This window comes from Petaurus breviceps, unplaced genomic scaffold, assembly GCF_028583685.1.
Source record: "Petaurus breviceps papuanus isolate PSGF00001 unplaced genomic scaffold, PetGlider_PUasm1.0 90750, whole genome shotgun sequence".
NCBI lineage: Eukaryota > Metazoa > Chordata > Mammalia > Diprotodontia > Petauridae > Petaurus > Petaurus breviceps.
The window spans coordinates 914,675-935,929 of NW_027187335.1; the positions used below are offsets into that span (position 1 = coordinate 914,675).

Here is a 21,255-nt window from a genome sequence, read left to right on the forward strand (position 1 = left end):
AGGTAATTTGAGGAGAGAGAACTAGCAGCTGGGTAGAGATTAGAGATGGTGACCTTTGAAGGATTCTGAACAACAGTGCTGAGGTAGGAGGGCATTTCAGATATAGGTATAGATGGAATGGGGAGTTCATGGAGCAGTTTCTTATTGGTTTTTCTGGAAAGCAGAGTATATAAGTAGGAATAGTGGGAAATCATACTAGAGAGGTAGGTTCGAGATAGATCGTGAAAGCCTTTAAATGGTAGGCTGAGGAATTTGCACTTCATCCTTGAAGCAATAGGGAACCTCTGAAGGAGAATTGTGTCTGAAGGAGATTCATTTTTAGCCCCTATGGGGAGGATGAATTGGTAAGGGGAGATTAGAAGCAAGGAGACCAGTTGTGATAGTGTTCTGGGTGTGAGGATGTGAAAGGGGAAATAGAAAAGAAAGGAGAAATGAGAGAGATAGAATCAACTTAGAATTTTTAGGGGACATTGGGGTTTTTTTTTAGCCTATCCTTGTTTGTCTGATTTTGTGACTTCCCTGAGTCTCTTAGAATGGTTATTTTAGATCTATTTGACAAGATATAATGAAGTGAAATTAATTTTGAGAATTCCATACTACTTGCTTGAGACAAATGAAAGGTTCCCTAGGATATTCTAAAATTAGAGTTAGGAGGGGTGTGTGTGTGTGTGTATTTTTCCTAGAGATTCTCCATCCTTTCTAGCTGGTTGCTTTCATGGATGTTGTCTTTCTCAGAGGCTGGGGGAGGGATAGTAGGAACTTTGGAGGTACTTTAAGTGTGAATACCACTTAGAGGGTGGGGAGAGATTGAGGGTGGGCAATGGGGACATAGATAAGATTATTTAGTGGACCTATAAGGGGGAAATAGCTATTTTCCAACTGGGACTGAGGAGAGAGCACTGTGAAATAGAAAGGAACTTGTTTGGTGCCTGGAAGTAAGAGACATGCTTCCTTCCTTCCTGCTTGTATGGGACCCAATCTTTAAACTTTCAATGAGCACTCTCCTGTTTTAGTTTTGGTAATCAGATGAAATCACCAAGTGAAGCAGCTTCTTGAGCCAAGAAACAAAAAAGTGTATGAAGCACTTTCTGAAATTTTTTTTCTATTCTGTCACATCAAGGTGGGGGGATGGGGAGGATTATAATTTGAAGCTATTTCTATTTGACTGGGAAAAGCTTATGTGCCTCAGTGCCTCCCTCTGTTCTTCTTAGCTGGCTGGCTTCATGAGAGGATGATTCATTTTGTTAGTTTTCATCTTGGAGAGGGAGAGAGTGAGCTGGTATTAGACTGAAACCAGACCCTTCAGGGCTTGACTCCTGGCATTGGAGACACTAGGTTCCCAAGGTCCAGGGTTCTCATTATTTCTTCTAAGGGCAAGATCCTTCCAGATGTCTTAGTTGAGTGGCTCTTGGTCTTTTCTCCCTGAGTCCCTAAACTGGACACCAATGAGTTTTTGTGGCCACAAGGTCTCAAAAGGAACTTTACTTAAATAAACTAAAATGCATTTATAACAAAAATCACTTTGGGGGCAAATGTAAAAATTTGCAAAAAGTAGGAGTGACTGACAAGTAAGGACCATCAGGTACTTGTCCTGCAGGGGACACTCTGGTTGATTGCCATGAGCAGATCACCATCATTAATTGAGCAGGTAGCCAAACTAGAAACCACCAAAGCCCCTTTACCTGTTGACTTCCACTGATCCTCTGCTCCTTGGTACCCTTTTCCCTTTCTCACAATGTATATATTCTTTTTTTATGTTCTTGACCTGAGAGTGCCCAGGTGGGAAGTAAAGATGGTTTGGCTACTGCTGATGGTGATCTGGTCATAACAGTTAATAAGTTCACTTGTTAACCAGTAGTGGTAAACAAAAAGTACCCAATGGTAATCTGGTCATGACAGCGAGCAAGTCCACTGAAAGGAGGAAGTGCTCATTCATCAAAAGAAGGAGGCACTGTGGAACAGTGGAAAAAACAGTGGGATCTGTAGTAAGAGACTTGGGTTCAAATCCTTCCTCTGACACCTATTGCCTTTATGACTTTAGAAAATTCACTTTTTTCTGGACCTCAATGTCCTCATTTGTAAAATGAAGGGGGTGGACTAAATGGTGTTGGAGGTTCCTTTTAGCTCTAAATCTATTGTCCTATGACCCTCACTTGTCATGTCAGGGAGAGATACAAAGAATACTAATGCAAGTCAAAAGTATTGGATTCAAATCTCACCTCTGACGCTATCTGGATGACCTTACTACTTGTGTGATATGAGACAAGTTACTTAACCTGCTTGGGCTTCATTTTCCTTAGCTGTAAGAGGAGGGAGTTGAACTAGATTGACTCTGATGTCCTTCATCTAGATCTGTACTTACTATGGGTGTCCCTCCCTTTTCCATGACATATTTATCTGGGAAGTTGAGGAGATTCTTTTTCTTGGAGCCCTTCATGACCTTTATAGTTGAAGATCTTAATTGGGTCCTTACATGAGGTTGGGAATCAGTACCTTAGAGAAGCTTCTTGTGAATGCCACCTGAAATATGAGCCATATCTTAGATCCTTCCCATTAAAAATAGTCTAGATCAGCAGTGTCAAACACAAGGCCATGACCTGAATGCAGCTCACAAAACTCCTGAGTGTAGCCCAAACCAGATGAAAATGTAATTGGGAACCATTTCTAGGTCTATATCCCAAAGAGATCATAAAAATGGGGAACGGACCCAAAACATGTACACAATATTTATAGCAGCTCATTTTGTGGTGACCAAGAATTGGAAATTGAGCAGGGGCCCATCAACTGGGGAATGATTGAACAAGTTGTGGTATATGAATGTAGTCATTACTATTGTTTCATAAGAAATGATGAGAAGGAAGACTTCAGAAAAACCTGGAAAGACTTAGACAGTAAAAGCAACATTGTGTGATGACTTACTTTGATAGACTTAGCTCTTCTCAGATCTAAGACAACTCCAAAAGATTCATGATGGAAACGCTGTCCAGATCCAGAAAAAGAACTATGGAGTCTCAGTGCATATCACAGCATACTATTTGCTCTCTCTTTCATTTTTTGTTCTTTCTCATGGTTCCTCCCATTGGTTTTGATTCTTCTTTACAACATGACTATAATGTGAAAATATGTTTAATATGAATGTATATGTAGAGCCTATATCAGATGTTTAGGATAGGGGGAGAAGAGGGGGGAAATTTGGAACTCAAAATTTTATGGAAGTGAACATTGAAAACTAAAAATAAATAAATTAATGAAAAATGTAATTGGGAAATATTTGACAAAATAAACAAAGATACAATAAAACACGGATAATATCACATTTTAGAATTGTCAGAATGCAGTCCACAGGGATCCTTATTCATGGTTTAATGACCTCTCTTTTTGTTTGATTTTGACACCATTGGTCAAATGATAGAATATCCTCCATGGTCATTCTCTCTCTAAGCTCTTCCTTGACCTCACTGTACATAGACTCCACAACATTTTCATTTCTCTGTAGTTTCCCTTTGCCCGTCTCCTCTTCATAATTGCCAGCATAGTCATGGGACTTGAAGCTGGATAGGACCTTAGAAATCATTTAGTTCAGTTCCCTTATTTAACTTAGTTCCCTTATTTTACTCAAGAGGAAACTGAGGTCAACCGGGGTTAAATATCCAAGATTTGGACCCATATCCTCTGACTTCAAACCCACTGCTTTTCTTCTGATACTATACTTCTTCCCCATGTATTCTGCCCCTCATAAGACCCTTCATGTTTGGAGAAACCTTAGGGATATCTTCTTCCTTTCAGTCAATTAAAAATATATTTTATTGATGCCTTTGGTTTTACATCAAGTCATTTATGAACATAGTGCTACTTTCCCTCCAATTGAATTTTCTTTTTTGACAAAGAATAAACAGTTAAGAAAAAAAAATAACTGATACTGTGCCAGAATCTGACAATGAGGCAATCTTATCCCTCTAGTTTCACATATCTTTGCTAAGAGGAAGGAGATTTATTTAATTCTTTGTCCTAGAGGACCAAGACTGGTTATTATAATTACTGTTTGATTTTCTTTTCATTTACATAATTATAATTATGTGTATTCTTTTTTCTGGTTCTGCATCATTTCCTTTACCTTGTATCAGTTCATCCAATTTTTCTTGTATTTCCCTTACTTCCATATAATCATTGTTTCCTAGAAGCAGAATATAGAGTAGTTTGAAGTAGGTGTCAGAGGTGGGATTTACCCAGTTGTCTGGATGGAACCGATTGCTTTTTCTACTGCCCCATAGTGCCTCTCTCATTACTATGTTGAATGAGGGTCAGCAGGTACTTCCCTCTGGCTTTAGCTCATGTTTGGAATGTAGTGGATAAAGAACTGGCCTTAAAGCCAGTAAGACCTGAGTTCAAATCTCATCTTGGCCCATACTTACTGGCAAGTCACTTAACCTGTGAGTGCTCTGAGCAACTCTCCAGGCAACAGAGATTCTTAACCTTTTTTTGTGTGTCATGGACCCCTTTAGCAATTGGGAGAAGCCTATAGACAGACTCCTTACAATAATACTTTTATGATAAAAGTGAAAGCATCCATCATGGTAGGGGTCAGAGGAAGAAGTTGGAAGGGCAAAGGGGAGCCTTGGTGGCTTGAGGATTTTCAAGCAGGAACAGACCAAGTGAAAGGCCATCTGCTGCAGGGAGAAGGGAGTTAGTTCTGTTTGAGAATGTCAACAATTGAGCTATGTCATTCCTTGACTTCCCTGACCTCAGTTTCCTCATTTATAAAAGGAGGAGGTTGGGCTAGGTGGTTTCTTGAGATGTCTTCAGTTCTGTGTCTGTGATCTTTTTATCTGCTGCTACTCCACTTCGTTTTTTGGGGTTTTTTTTGTGTTTGTTTGTTTTGCCATCCTGACTTCCTAGTAGGGTGATGCTCTTTACCTATCTTTCCTTGGAGGCTACTTGAAGGCTGCTTTCTCCCCCTTGTTCTCTGCCAAGGGAAACCCTCTCCTGTGACTAGGGGCCACTGCCAAGCCCAAGGCTTACTTGCCCTGACACCAGGATACATCGAGTCACTAAAATGCCTTTATCCTTGTTTCCTCATGTTTTCACTTTGCCAAATGCTCTTTGTCCAGTCTGGCGGTTGCTAGTTTTTTTTGCTATTGTTTCTTACAGATTTTTTTTAGCCAAAGATAGGGACTGTGGGCAACAACCATAGCATGTGAGAGCCCTTGTATAACAGAGATCTAAGGAACTTCCCTTGCCAATTTAGCTCTGGGTTGAATGGGCTTGGATCTCCAAAGGAAGGGTATTTTGGTTTTCTCCTGAGACTCACTTAGTTGGAAGAAAGAAATAAAGGAGACTTCTGGTTAAATCCAGTCTCTCTCTCTCTCTCTCTCTCTCTCTCTCTCTCTCTCTCTCTCTCTCTCTCTCTCTCTCAGAATTTAGTTAGTCATTGAAGATGCCAAGGTCATCCATTACATCTCGGGCTATCACCAGTCATCCTGACCTTTTTCTCACCACTGGACTTTTATGACTCTGGAAGAGAGAGTGAGGCTGATGACTTTGTACAACTCTGCCTCACTTAAATCCAATTCATGTACAAGTCAAGACATCACCTGTGATGCAATAAATCCTCTTTAAAAATGAAGGGTGAACAACAATTGTGTCAAGATCATGGGGCTGGAAGTTGGGAGACCTGAGTTTTAGTCTAGGCTCTGTATGTGACATAGAACAAGTAAATATCTCACCTTTGGGTCTCATCTCATTCTGCTTCCTCCTGACTTTCCTTGAGGGGGAATTATGGCACAGAAGAATTTGGACTCTGGGGGATTGATTTCCCATCCCAGCCCTGCCACTTATTTTGTGATCTGTGTAACTTTTGACGAGTCACTTTAAGGCTCTTGCCTCAGTTTCCTAATCTGTGAAATGAAGGAGTTACTCTGGATGACCTCTCAGGTTCCTTTGAGCTCTAAATTTATGATTCTGTGATCCTTTGATTATCGGTTAAATAAAGGATTGGGAATCAATATTCCCTCTAAAGACCCCTTTCAGCTCAAATAGTCTATGATACTGTGTATATTCTTATATGAAAGTTTTTCCTTTGTATGTGGATATTAGGGGTCTCTCTAGGGTCATAGCTACAGGATGAGTAGAAATATGTGTGTGTGGAGGGAGAAGGGGACAAAGGAAAAATCATGGTGTGGTAACCCAAACTCCACTAACATGCCTGTAGAGGTGACATTTAGTCACCTCTTTGAAGTTAATTTCAAGGATAGCTTTGAAGGGGAAAATGAGTCACAAAAGGATTAGATAGAGACTGAGGGCTGTGAGTCTCTAAGGTTTTAGGGGACTGATGTTGGGTGGACAACCCAAGTCTCTTACATGAATGTGTGAGTATACGTGTAAATACACATGGCCTCCCAAAAGTCTTATTGAAATTTAAGCTATTAAAACTTAAAACTGTACTAGTACTTTTGGAAGACCCTATGTATCTATGTGATACAAACACAATATGAATGCATATATATGTATATATGTTATGTATACACATATGTATCTATATGTGTGTATATATTTGTATGTATATATGTATGTATTTGGTATCAGTTGGTCAGGCTGTTGCTCCCCAACCTCCAAGACACTGTTCCTCCTTTTCACCTAAATAGAAGAAAACATGCCCTTCCTCCCCCCACATATATACACAAAACAAAGGGCCCAGGTAATTGATTGGACTGATCAGATGAGTGAGAAAAATCAGGCATAGCATCCCAGAATTTTAGAGATTTCACTCCAGAATAGCATGTAAGGGACATCAGGCCCTTTCTTGGAAGGTATTTACAAGCCTGGTTCTACAGCAGCTCTCAAGGCTTAGGGTGATGAAAGTGCTTCCTGCTGAAGAAACATGGAGAGAAGATGGGCGGATGAAAAATAAATAAATAAGCCCCTTCTGACCACAGAGCAATTTGCGGACTGAATTATTTAGAGAATGTGCTTGTTATCAGTTCTCTGGGGGGAGAGTGCAAGGGAGGAACATGCAGTTAGGAAGGCCTTTGAGTCTGTGTCTGAACATTTCCCCTAAAGTCTGGCTTGGCAAGGAATCATCCCCAGGCATAGTGAAGGACTGGGGAGGGAGAGAGGAAGCTCTTAGCAGAGATGAGCTTGTGTGCAGAAGAGCTCCCTTCTACAAGGGAGCTGAACATTAGGGAGTTGTCCTCTCTTGAGCTGTTAGTGTTGTATTTGTGGCAGCAGGTTTCCTGCTGTCATTCTCCCCAGACTTGTCTGGCCTGGCCTGAGAGGTTAAGGCAGAGGTGGTGGGTGTGAATGGTCGGTCAGATGAAAAGCCCTCTTTCCTCACACCCTCCCCTGCTCAGGATTTGTGCTTGATGACTCACTGCTGAACTCTCCCATAATGAATTACATAAATAAATAAATCCCATTAACGGCTGGCTCTATGTTCTGCTCAGGCTGTGCTACTGCCTGACTGGGGTGATGGGGTGGGGACCAGAGAGCTGAAATCTGGGTAGAGGGGAGCAGGGTTGCTCCTTCAGTGGGGGAAGCAATTTGGATGGATATTTCCTTTGGAAACCCTTTTCCTACTCTAACCCTAGCTCTAGGATCTGCTCAGAGACCTTTCCTTCTCAGCAGCCTTGGTATATAGTTCATAACTTCACAAACTGAGGAACAACTTAGTTTGAATTTGGGGGAATGCTGATCCAATCCAGACCCTAGATATTGGCAAGCATTCTAGCCATGGGACAGATTCTAAAAAGCTCCCTGCTCCACTCCAGCTTCAAAGGCTTGGGGGGCACTTTTATTTGGGGGGGGCACGGATAGATTTGTTTAGGGGAAGGGCTCTTAACCTGGGGTACATGAACTACCAAAGGGCCAAATGGATAGATTTCAGGGGCTCATGAACTTGGGGAAAAATTTCACCTTCTTTTCAATGACCCCTTTTGTAAGTCCTATACACTTTAAAATGTCATTTCTGAGAAGGGATCCCATAAGTTTCACCAGACTGTCAAAGGGGGACTATGACTCAAAAAAGGTTACCATTCCCTGGTTTAGGGGATGGAAACTGTTAGGACCTTTTCCCTAACTGACCTGGTTCAGGCCTGCCAGAGCCAAGCTTGATCTGGGAGAGATTGGGGGTTGGGGGGGGGGAGAAAGGAAAGAAGCTTGTTGCCATGGCAATCTCTTTCCTTCCCTTCTATAGGGGTAAACACTTTACTCTCAAAGGGGGCCTTGTCTCCCTGTGAGGACCTTTCAGTTCAAGCTTGTTGGGCCTTTTCAAACCTGGATCTTGGTGGGTTAGTGGGAGGAGGAGGAGAATTAGGAAGAGGGCTCTGAATTTGGGGGTGATTCCCTCTGAGGGTTGGCTTACTAGTCCAGCTCCAGCTAAAGGAGAAAAGAAGCTTAAGGATGAGGAAGGTTTCCTCTCCAAGCAACAGGGTTTGTTTTTTTCGTCAGGAGGGTAGGGCAGAAGGAAGGAGGGAAAGAAACAGCTCCCCCTACCCCACCCCATAAAGACATAAGCTACTTGACAAGTCCCAGTATGGAAAACTGAGGAATCAACTGAGGGAGAAATCTTATCTACAGGAGAGCTCCATGCAGCTTTAAGCTTGGGGAGGAGGAGAAAGGACTTGGGTAGCCTTGACCCACATTTGTTAATGTTGGCCAGGTCTCTCCAACAGGTTACCAGATGCTCCTTGGGATCCCCAGAGGGCTGGGGGTGGGTGGACTGGGAAAGGATCCCAGCCAAAGAGGAGTACCTAAAGGAGCAGATTTCTGGGAATGGGTTTATTCATTCTGCCATTGTAAGGCTGAGGGGACTAGTAGACATAGCTGATTAGACTGGGGGTTCCAGAGATGACAACATCTCCTTCCCTGTCCCATTGCCTCTGTGAGCCAAGAGGTGTGAGGCCCAAATAAGTGTATGTATAAATAGGCTAGGTCCCTGGCCACCCATTGGAAAGTTTCCTCACACCAGAAGGAAGGTGTGAAAGCATAAGGATCCATTCAGAGTTCAAACACTAGCACCAAAATCAGGTGGCTGGTGTACCCCTGGGCCTTCCTAATTGAAATTAGGAGGGATAGAAATGCTTCCCTGTCTTATGGTGCTCAGTTTTCTGTGGAGAGACTTTTTCTCTGTGTATTTAAAGTGATGCCATAGCATATTCTGACTGTGTTCAGTGAGAGTAGGGAGCTTCATTAACTTTCAAATTTTTTATTTTTGTTAGTCATGAAATATTAATTGTGTGTCCACTGTGCCACAGAGTGTGATAATTAGGCACCTTGGGGAGAGGGAAGATACCAAAGAAAGAAAAGCTATGGTCTCTACCTTTAGAAATGTACCTTCTAACTGGGGGAAGGAAAAGAGAAATAGAACAAGTTTGCATATATAGACAAAATATATTGAAAACCCAGGCAAAAGTCCAAAAGTGCATTTCTCTATACCCTAGTAACTCTAGGTTATAAGGAGTTTCTGTGCCTAAATGTTAAGAGAGATCTGGAATAACTGGGTCAGGAAGACTTTAACAAACACTTATTAAGTGCCTACTGCTTACAAGATACTATGCTGGGGGTACAGACAGAAAAATCAAACAGTCTTTGCCTTACATTATACTGGGGGATCCTCAAGATTAATTTTGAGTAGTTTTGGGGGAAGGGAGGGACACGATTTGGTAAAGATAAGTAGGAAAGTGTGGCACAAATACAAAGAAAGTTGTGCACAAAGCAGGCTTTGGGAGGTCAGAGGTTGGAACTTGGCTGCTTCCTGGGGCTCAGAATTACCTTCAGAGTTCCATGAGAATTCCCTGGGATATACACTTGTCTTTTTGGGCTAGACCCCTGGTTGGGCCACCTGGAGCAGATAGGGCATCTTTTTCCTTTTTCTTAATTAGCTAATTTTTAGTTTTCAATATTGGCTTTTATAAGATTTTGAGTCCTAAATTTTCCTTCTTCCCTCCACTCCCCCCTCCTCAAGATGGCATGCAATCTGATACAGGCTATACATGCAGGATGATATTAAACATATTTCCACATTAGTCATTTTGTGAAAGAAGAATCAGAACAAAAGGGAAAAACCATGAGAAAACCCCCCAAAACCCCAAAAAACAAAAGAAAGAAAAGAAATATACTTCAATCTGCATTCAGACTCCATAGTTCTTTCTCTGGATGTGTATAGCATTTTCCATCATGAGTCTTTTGGAATTGTTTTAGATCCTTGCATTGCTCAGAAGAGCTAAGTCTATCAAAGTTGGTCATAGAACAATGTGACTGTTACTATGTACAGTGTTCTCCTGGTTCTGATCACTTTATTCAGCATCAGTTCATGCAAGTCTTTCCAGGTTTTTCTGAAGTCTGTGGGGCATCTTTTCCTAGACCAACCAATACCCTTTCCCATCTTTGTACCCTTTCTCCCCAATCCTCTTTTCTCACCATCTCCCACCTGGAATGGACTCTTCTCTCCTTCTCCACCTGTTGAAATCTTTCTCTTTGTTGCAGGCCCAAATCAAGGGCCAACTCCTCCATGAAGCCCTCTTTGACTACAACCCCACCCCACCATCTACCACTGTGAATATGTTGTCTCCCAAGTCTCCCTTTTCTTTACCTCCCACTCATACCACATTCAAAAAGCAATTATTCAATACCATTTTTATATTCAAGACAGCTTATATTTTACTAAGGTATATAGCCCTCCTAAATCTTAGTGCTATCCCTCTGAGACTACCTCCAATTTAGCCTGAATGTATCTAGTGTGTAAATAGTTATTTCTGTGATGTCTCCCCCTTAAGAGCAGGGACTGTTTGGGTTTTTGTTTTTCCTTTCTTTGCATTCGCAGGAACTAGCACAGTGTCTGGTATACAGTAGGTGCTTAATAAATACTTGATAACTGACCGACTTACCATCTCTAAATCAGTAATCCTATATTTGTGTTTTTCCTACTCCCTCACCAAAAGATAATGACTTTTTTAATTTCTAGAGTGCTTTAAGATTAACAAAGAACTTACTTCATGTCTGCCCTATGATGTAGGTAATGCAGATATTCCTATCCACATTTTGTGCATGAAGCATCTGAGGCCCAGAGAGGTTAGACAATATACCCAAGATCACACAGCTAGTAAGTGTCGTCAAAACTCAAACCCTGGTCTTGTGAGTTCCAGTCCATTGTTTTTGTCACATACCTTCCCTTTTGTCTTTGCATTCCTACCATCTAGCACAGTCCTAGGCACATAGTAGGCTCTTAATACTTATTGGATGATTGATTAAGAGCAGAGTTTGTGTCCTGTCTCTTTGTATCCCTAGCACCCAACACAGTGCCTTTGCCCTCTAAAGTCACTTAATAAATGTTTGTTGAATTATTGAAGCAAGGGGCCTAGTGGCAAGAGTCACCACCTAGCTTAATCAATTCCGCTCCTCCCTTGGGTTTTCTCCTCATTTGTCTTGTCCAGCAAAATCTCCCAACATCTCAGAATATGTGAAAAACACTGCTAATGAACCAACTTTCCCATTTATCTTCTGGCTCCAGAGACAGGCAGGAAAGGAGAACTAGGTAGCTCTTCTCCTCATTGGAATTAACAGCTTCCCAGCTCCCTTGTCCTATTATATTCCTTTTATAGAGAGGAAAACAGCAAAAAGGGCCTTCCCAAAGTTGTCCCTCTAATTAATGGGAGAAGCAGGGTCTCTAGCTCATTTGGTCATAGGGAAATCAGGGGATCATAGGTCCAGAAATGAAAGGGATCTCAGAGACCTCCTCATTTTACAGATGGGGAAACTGAGGCCCAGAGAGGCAAAGAGGCCTGCCCAAGATCACACGATACAGGTAATAAGTGTCGGAGGCTGTATTTAAACCCAGGTCCTCTGATCACAGAGCCCTTAGTTCCTTTCACAGGTCAATGTCATCTCTGAGATTAGAAGGAAGGAAGGATGTTCTGATTGTTAAGACAAGAGAACCAGTGGCCTGATGGAGATGGGAATCTCCACCTCAGGGATCAGGTGGACTACAGTCCTTGTATATGGAATGACCTGTGTAGTGGTCAGGAAGCCATTGGTTCAAATCCTGAATCAGATACTTATGATTTGTGTGACCCTGGATAGGACACTGACCCTTTCTGTGTCTCAGTTTCCTCATCGCTAAGGTGAGGAGTTTGGACTTTAAGCTCACTTCCAGCTCTAAAGCTATAATTCCAGCTCTACCTTCCATGGGGGCAACCAGGTGATGCAGTGGATAGAGTTCTGGGCCTGGAGACAGGAAGACTTGAGTTCAAATTTGGCCTGAGATACTTACTAGCTGTATGACCCTGGGCAAGTCACTTACCCCTATTTGTCTCATTTTTCTTATCTGTAAAAGGGAGGGAGATTGCAAACAATTCAGTATCTTTCCAAGAAAACCCCAAAAGCTCTCACAAAGAATTGGACATGACTGAAAAATGACTGGACAGTTGTGACCTCTGAAAGATCCTTTGTACACTTGGGATTGTAGGTTTATCCCATAGAATACTTTTCTTTCTGAGACCTCTGGGGGAAACTTTTTTTTGCTTTTTGGAGGGCAATTGGGGTTAAGTGACTTGCCCAAGGTCATATGGCTAGTTTTTGTGTTAAGTGTCTGAGGCTGAATTTGAACTTAAGTCCTCCTGACTCTAGGGCTGGTGCTCTATTTACTGTGACACCTAGCCCCCTGGAAAAATTTTTTTTAAATGCATTGCAAATGCAAGAACGTCATGGATATAAAGGAGTAGTATCTGAAGAGATCACTCCTTGTCTAGCAGAAATGGGGTCCTAGAAAGTAAACACAAGTTCTTGAAAATACCCTCTCAAGTCAGGCATATTCTGATGGACACAGTTCTCTTTATTTCCCCTTTGGACATCTGCAAACCATTCTGAAATTCTTTATTCTTCTCGAGTCTTGCCAGGACCCTGGGACCCCAAGGGACAAACTGAATTTATATCCAACTCTCTTCTTTGGAGAGATACTCCTTCTGGGGGTCTTAGCTTGTGGTTGGAGACCAGCACCTTTCAGGGGCATCCTACGAGTTAAATCCAGCTCTTGACTTGCCTCATAGCCAGTTCTGAGTAAGGTGAAACTGTCCTAAAATCTATCTTTCTTAATTATTTTTGCCCTCTTTCAAGGTGTATGACTTTCATTCAGGAAGACCCTGTGTTTGAATTCTGGCTCAAATTCTTATTGGCTGTGACCTTAATCTCATTTTCTATTTCCTTCCCTGTAAAATGAGGATAGTTACAGCATTGATTTCCAGAGGTTGTTTGTTGTCGGGGACTGATAAGGAGCACTTTGCTACCCTTAAAACATTATGTAAATGTCAGCTCTCATGATAATGAATTATAAGGCCCAAGATAATTTCAGAGGTCTCACTTGTCTTGGTTTGTTTTGATGTAGTTAGGTTGGGCTTGGAGGGGGGGGTTTGGGAGTAGGAGAGAGAGAATGGTCAAGAACATTATTTGAATGTCTTCATCTCATCTCCATTGCCATCAGTTTTTGAAAATTGATAGATGTTGACTCGTTATTGGATCAATATTGACCCTAAAAATCCACTTGACTGTTATGTTTTGGTAGTTTGATCTTACTGCTAGTCTACCTGGATTCATTGATTGTTAGAGTGAGAAGGACCTTTCATTTTGCAGAGAGAGAAATTGAAGTGAAGGAATGGGAAGTCAAGTCAATGTGCCAATCACTGTGCTAAGTAATGAATACAAATACAAGCAGAAGGCATTCAAAGGAGAAGGGAAATGACTAAGATCATGCAAGTAATTATTAGTACAGCTGGAATCCCAACACAGGTCCCCAGATTACAAGTCTGGCATTTTGCTCTTCAACATCCAACAAGCATTTATTAGGTACCAACTAAATGGTGCCATTATTAAGTGCCTACAACACTCAGGCACTGTGTTAGGTGCTGAAGTTATTAAAAAAACAAAAATAAACCCTTTGCTACCTGTCCCTTAGAAAGTCCACTGAGGAGAGAAACCTTGTATGTGCAGTGATTGTGTGAGAGGCAGTCCTCACATTTTAATAGACCTCAGATAATAAACATGAAAGAAATCATATAACTGCAGTCTTTGTGACCAAGGCATCTAAGAGAGAATAGACTTCTGTGCTCAATGGAAAATTTGCACTAGAGAAATTATAAGATATTCAGGAAAAGCTTTAGTGTTCAGATATTTATATTTAAAGAGTGAACACATGGGAAAAACCAGTTAAATGTCACATTTGTGGAAAAAGTTTTATCCTAAGCTCACACCTTTAATGCTCATAGTAAAGTACACTCAGGAATAACATCCTATATAATGTATTTTAAAAAAAGGTCTATGCCCTCAAGGTGCTTACAATCTAATGGGAGGTAGGGTGAAGAGATGGAACAACATGTACAATAAACAAAATGGTATAAATTAAGTAATTATAGTAAAATATAGAAAATCTATACAAAATAATTTTGGGAAGGGGGAGGTATCAGCCACTGGAAAGATTAGGATTTGCTTCCTGTGCCTAGCAACATTTGAACTGAGCTTTGAAGGTCTCTGTTAGGCAGAGGTGAGGGAAGGATGCATTCTAGGCATGGGAGACAGATGTGACAAAGGTATGAAATGAGAAGGTGGAATGTTACATTTGGAGAATAGTACATAGACTAGTTTGGGTGGGTCATAGAATGTATGCAGGAGAACACTGAGCAATAAATTAGGAAATCTAGACTGTGGGAAAAAAAAAAAAACACTGTGAAGGTGCTTAAGAACCTAACTGAGAAGGGTTTTTTTTTTCTTTTCTTTTCTAATCCTGGAGGCTATAGAAAGCCACTGGAGCTTTTTTTTTTTTTTTAAAGCAATCGGGGTTAAGTAACTTGCTCAAGGTTACACGGCCAGTTATTTCTGGGTGTGGTGCTGAGTATCTGAGCCCGGGATTCGATCCAGGTCATCCCGACACTGGAGCCAGTGCTCTTACTCGCTGTGCTACCTGGCCGCGAGCTTCTTAAGCAAAGGAGTGACATGATTATGTTTTAGCAATGTCAGTTTAGCATCTATGTGGATTGGAAATGGGGAGAGACTTGAGACAGGGAGATTAAGTAAGAGGCTATTGAAATAATCTAGGTAAGAGTTGATGAAGGACTAGTGTGGTTGTAGAATGAGTGGAAAGAAAGCATTGGGAGCAGCTATGTAGCACAGTGAATAGAGTATGGGTCCTGGAATCAGGAGAACCTGAGTTCAAATCCAGCCTCAGATACTTCACACCTACTAGCTGTGTGACTTTGGGCAAGTCACTTAACCCCAATTGCCTTGCCTTCCCCCCTCCAAAAAAAAAAAAAGGCTGATATGAGAGAACAAGATTAGCAACTGATTGAATGTCGGAGGGTGATTAAGAATGAAAAGTTCAGAATGATGACTGAATTTACTAACCTGGGTTACAGGGGTGGTGGTAGGACTTCTTGCTTCAATCTGCATTCAGACTTTATAGTTCTTTTTCTGGATGTGGGTAGCATTTTGAAAAATGAATGTTAAACATGTCTTTACATGTAATTGGAAAAAATAAAATATTTCTAAATAAATTATATTTATTACCACTGATGATAACATTGTAAGCAATATGTTCTTCAAAAATTAAAAGCAAAAGCTAGAAAGATTGAAGCATACTGTTTTCCTCTCTCTTTTCTTTTTGTTTCTTCTTTCTTGTGGTTCCTCGCATTGGTTCTAATTCTTTTTTACATCATGACTAATGTGAAAATATGTTTAATATGAATATATATGTAGATCCTATATCAGATTGCACAATATCTTGGGGATGGGAAAAGATAAGGGAGGAGGGACATTTAGAACTTGAAATCTTATGGAAGTGAATGTTGAAAACTAAAAAGAAATAATTTAATTAAAAAAACATTCATTTAAAAAATTTTGAGTTCCAAATTTTCTCCCTCTCTCCCTCATTTCCCTCCTCCCTAAGACAGTAAGCAATTTGATATAGGTTATATATGTGCAATCATGTAAAACATAATTCCATATTAGTCATTGTGAAAGAAGATACAGACCATGAGAAGAAACCATGAAAAAAATAAAGTGAAAATAGTATGCTTTGATCTGCATTCAGACTCCATCAGTTCCTTCTCTGGATGATACAGACTTTTTTTTTCCCCCTTCAGTAAAAGTGACTATGAAAGAAAAGGAAGAGAAATATAAGATGATAGCTTGAGGGGACAGCAGGATCAAGTAAAAGGTGGTTGTTGTTGTTTGTTGTGGAAGATCTGGACATGTTCACAGGCAGAAGGGCAAGAACCAGCAGATAAACTGAAATTAAACAATATTTGCTAGGATTTACATAAAACTTTAGGATTTAGTTCTTTACACATTATCTCATTTGATCTTCACAGCATCCCTGTAAGGGAGTAGCTGTCATTTATATAGAGCTTTGAGGTTTGCAAAGAGTCTTATAAGATATGTTTATCTCATTTGACCCCTCACAACAACCTGTGAGGTAGGTGATGTTATGATCTCTATTTTATAAATGAAGAAACTGAGGTGCACAGGGGGTACTATTATTATCACCCCCATTTTACAGATGAAGAAACTGAGAGGGGAATGGGGAAGTGATTTGCCCAGCATCATACATTGAGGCACTATTAGAGGGAGAATATGAAGTCAGGCAGTCTTGATTCAGAGTCTATCACTTCACTCTATCCACTAGGCTGCCTAGTTGCCTTAAAGATTGGAGGAATCAGTTTATGATTGGCAAGGAGGATTAAGGGTGTAAGTAGATGGGTTGGCCTTGGCAAGGACAAGGTCCATTCCTTCCTTATAGATTAGAACAGGTGTTCTTAACTTGGGATCCATGAACTTGTTTTTAAAACATATTTTTATAATTGTATTTATTTCAATATCATTGTTTTCCTTTATAATATTATATGTTTTATTTTATGCATTTAAAAATCCTCTTTCTGAGAAGGGACTCATAAATTTTTTCAGACAATGAATTGAAGACCCCCATACTAGAACAAAGGAGCAGTGGGGAATGATACTAGATGGAGAGAACCGAGATCTGAATGAAAATCTTGGACAGTATTTAAAACAAAATGCCTTTAAGGTGGACAAAAAGGAGATATAATATTACTTCATCAAAGAGCTGCAAGAAACCCTTGCCCAGGGCTTTAGGTATTGACCCATATTGAATCTTCCTCCCAGGGAGAACGAATAGGGCTGGCCACCCTCTCAAAAGCAAAAACAGGTCAGGCTGATCTCTCCAGTGGCATGGTGCCAAGGACTCAGACTACCATTGCTCCCTTCTGTCCTGGCAAAACTCAGACCACCTATCTTCGCCACCCTCACGGCCCTCTTTCAATTACTAAGCACATCACCTTAAACAAGTTAATTTTCCTCTGGACCTCCACTTTCTTATCTAACATTGGGAGGAGGTTGGATATCCCTCGGATTTTAGACTCCCATATTGCAGAAAGAGGTCTGTGGCTTTAGAACTGCAGGTGCTCATCAAGCTAATTCCTTTTGAATTGCTAAGAACAGACCCCCTGAAGGGCCTCTGGCTGCTGCTGGGGGAACATTAAGTGGCCCTTGGGAGTCGGAGTTGCACTAGGTAATTATAATTCTCCATGCTTCCTTGTTGCTTTTGGCTCAAAGGGTGAGGAAGTGAGGGACTCCGTAGCGCTACTGAACACAGGAACACAAATCTAGAGGGCTATGGGGAGAGAGGGGGGGGAGGACGGGAGACTGAGGAGGAATGAGGGAGCAGCATTTTTTTCCTCCCTAATTAACTTTGTCTCTCTTGCTCCACATCCTTGCTGCCTCAGCAACCCTTCTCCTTGACAGTTAGCAGGAGTGTTATAGAGGGTCACAGGGCAGCTGGCAGGGCATCAGGGAAATGCCTCCTTGGGGAGGTTTCCCTTTCCCATCAGCCACCCCCAAAGGAGGGCATTCTTTCTTGCCAGTTCTCTCCACCTTTCAGAGCAGGATAAGCTGCTCCCAAACCCCCTTCACAGGCCTGAGTTGGAGCTTGGAGCTTCTCTGCTGTAATGCTTAGTCCTAATGACATGGAGTTAAAGGATTCCAAACAGTTTGCCCCTCACTGGGCCCTTAATTACATTAAAACACAAAAGCCGCACTGCCGGCTGGGTTCTCCTGGTGGATTGCAGAGCCTGTCCTAGGGAACAATCGGGGCTCTGTTCTCATGGCCTGTTTTCCCCCAGCTGCGCCTCCCTTTCATCTCCATCTCTTTCCCAGGGACTCAGGGCTCATTCCCAGGAGGGTGGAATCTCAGTGTTCCAACCTTCCAACTTCTTGCCTGGTTTTGTTAGTTTTGTCCTTTCTTCCCCTCCTTACCTCATTCCCCCCCACACCTTTTTTTAATTCATTCATTTTCCCCTGTGGTACCAGGGATCTCAGTACACTCTAGAGCAAGGCTTATTAACTTGGGGGTCTCTGAACTTTTTTTTTAAATTCGATAACTGTATCTCAATATAATTGTTTTCCTTTGCAATCCTATGCATTTTATTTTTATGCATTCAACTACGTTCTGAGAAGAGGTCCACAGACTTCACCCAATTAATACCAAAGGGGCCCATGGCATAAAAAAAGATCAAGAATATTGATCTAGTGGCGGGTAGTTGTAACAGTGAATAGAGGACCGGCCCTGGAGTCAGGAGGACCTGAGTTCAAATCCAGCCTCAGACACTTCACACACACACACACACACACACACAAAACTAGCCGTGTGACCTTGGGCAAGGCACTTAACCCTAACTGCCCTCCAAAAAGCAATATATATATATCTAGAACCCAAGGCTCAATTTCATTCCTTCTTTCCTGAATCAACTCTATCATTTATTTGTTCATTGTGGGTAGGGTTACGATCCAGAAACAAAATGTATGGTGAGTGGGTGAATAAAAATAATCTATGCTAATCTGCTACTTTGTTTTTACTTCTAATTTACATGTTATTCACTTATAATCAAAACGTCAGCCTCTCTTAACACCCACTTTCCCCTCTCCCCCAACCTTGCATTCTTTTCCCCATGTGCCCCATCACAGCCCCTGCTGTGTTGGATAGAGTTGTTTAAAGCCTGGTGGAATAATTGGCTGTATGCTATCTAGGTGAAGTGCTAGGTCAGTGACAAAATAGATTTCCCCCTTTCCTAGCATATCTCTCCTTTCCAAGTCAAGAACCCTTTTTGTTCAGAGAGAAAGGATGATATGGCAAGGAAAGGCATTTCTTGAATTTGAACACTTTCTTGATGAAAATGGCATCTGAACCAGTGGGGGTGACTGAAGCCTCATAAAGAACTCCACTTCCAGTGAGAGAACACTTGAGCTATACTGTAAATAAGCAGGTGACCTGTTCAGATTTTGGGGAGGAGTCCCTGGGTGGGCTTCTATTTTTAACATATCCACTTTATACTGTACAATCCACAGGAGGATGCAGAATCATTAGGCTAAAGGGAAGTGAGTTGTCATTTTTTTTTTTCTATCTTGCTGCTGACAGGTAAAAATACCTGAATGCTTCTAGGTAGCTGACTCTGCCTTTGTGCAGTGCTCCTTCGTCCCTCCCTCTTCATCTCATTGCTTGGAATTCACTCCTTTTTTCCTTTGCCTCTCTTCCTTAAGGGCTCTGCTCAGGTGTCACCTGCTCCAGGAACCCTTCACGAATTCTCTCTAGGTAAGAATGTTCTCTCTTTCCTCGGATTTTCCAAGAGCATTTTGTCTTCTCACTTTCTTTGCCCTATCATATTCTATCTTAACACTTCCTTGTGGACAAAGTATATCCTTCCCAGAAGACTATAAGCTCTCTGAGGGCAGGGAGAGTGCATTTTTTTGTCTTTGTATTCTCAGTGATTATCAAAGTGCTTTGTACAGAGTAGGTATTTAATAAATGAATTTCCAGAGAAGACATTCTGGGACCTCCTGGGATAATGCATTCCAATGTCTCCCAACCCTTGTAATACAAGTCACAATAATGATAACTGCCATGAAGGATTTTAAGGTTTGTAAAGCACTTTTCTTACATTATGTCATTTGATTCTTAGGTAGGTACTATTATTATTCCCCATTTTATGGGTGGAAAAATAGAGAGAGAGTGTGCCAAGGAGGAACCTGATCAAGTTTAACAAGGTTAAAGGATGAGGCTTTGTTCTGACCTGGAAAATGTCGTCCTGTACAAGGCATAAACATAGGATCATCAGTTAAGGGCTGGAAGGGACTCTAGAGATCATGTAGAGATCATTGTCATTTTATAGCTGAGGTTAAATCACTCCATAGGGAGGAAGTAGCAGAACCAAGATTTGAACTCAAGTCTTCCATACCATCCTACCAACAATATCACTTAAAAAATTTAACTTAATTTAATTTTTTGTTACATTTTAAACTCTGAATTATCTTCCTCCCTCTCTGTCCTGCACTAGAGAAGGTCATCATCTCTCATCTCTCTCTCTCTCTCTCTCTCTCTCAGACACAGACATACACATGTACACACTCACATGTACACACACACAAATGTAAAACCATACTATACACAATACTATTTATCAGTTCTTGTTCTGGAAGTGTATTGCATCTCTTCCTTCATAGGTCCTTTGTAGTTGACTTGAATATTTATAATACTCAAAATAGTTTAGTTGTTCACAGTTATTCTTCAAACAATATTGCTGCTACTATATACAGTGTTCTCTTGGTTCTGCTCATTTCATGCAAATCTTTCCATGTTTTTCTAAAATCAACCAATCACTTTTGAGGAAGATTTATTGCTGTGGCTAGTCATACACTTGCACTTGATTCCTGGCCTTAGGTTTTCCAAAAAAGAATGGAAAAACTGATGGAAAAACCCAGAGCAATGGCAGCCAGAGAGAAGCCAGTTCTCTGATGGAAGTCTCTGACTCTATAGTCCCTCCAGGGAAACATATGTATCCGGTAACCATGTGGCCCCAGGAGAGGAGAGAACCAGATGGCCCTAGAGATGGAAGGCAGCAGACAGAAGGAGCAGGGGAAGAGCATCTCAGAGCTGCTGGGCCAAGCTGGGAACCTCTAGGAATTTGATCCAGGCAGTTGTGGTGTGGTGGTAGCAGAGGGCAGTGAGAAAGAGGAGGAACTTTTAGATCAGGGCTCCTGCAGGGAAGAGGAGAAAGGAATTCCTGGATCAAACTGGAGTCAGAACCAAGGGGAAGTGCAGACCAGCTCCATCATCCAGAAGAACCTGATCGGTGACATATCTCGTTAGTACCTGAGGGCAGTGCTAGGGCTACTTTACCTAGATTTTAACAAAGTTTTTAATGAAGTACCATT

General features: G+C 41.4%; 1 protein-coding gene across 4 annotated transcripts in view; it reads left to right on the plus strand.

Moving 5' to 3' along the window:
• Nucleotides 1-21,255, plus strand: part of CUEDC1 (CUE domain containing 1) — a 124,793-nt gene that overhangs the window by 15,517 nt on the left and 88,021 nt on the right. The window contains exon 2 of one of the 4 annotated variants that reach the window (XM_069067438.1): nt 19,585-19,636. The exons of the other annotated variants lie outside the window; for them this stretch is intronic. The gene's annotated coding sequence lies outside the window, so the exon portion shown is untranslated. The remainder of the gene's footprint in view (nt 1-19,584; nt 19,637-21,255) is intronic. 4 annotated transcript variants of the gene reach the window in all.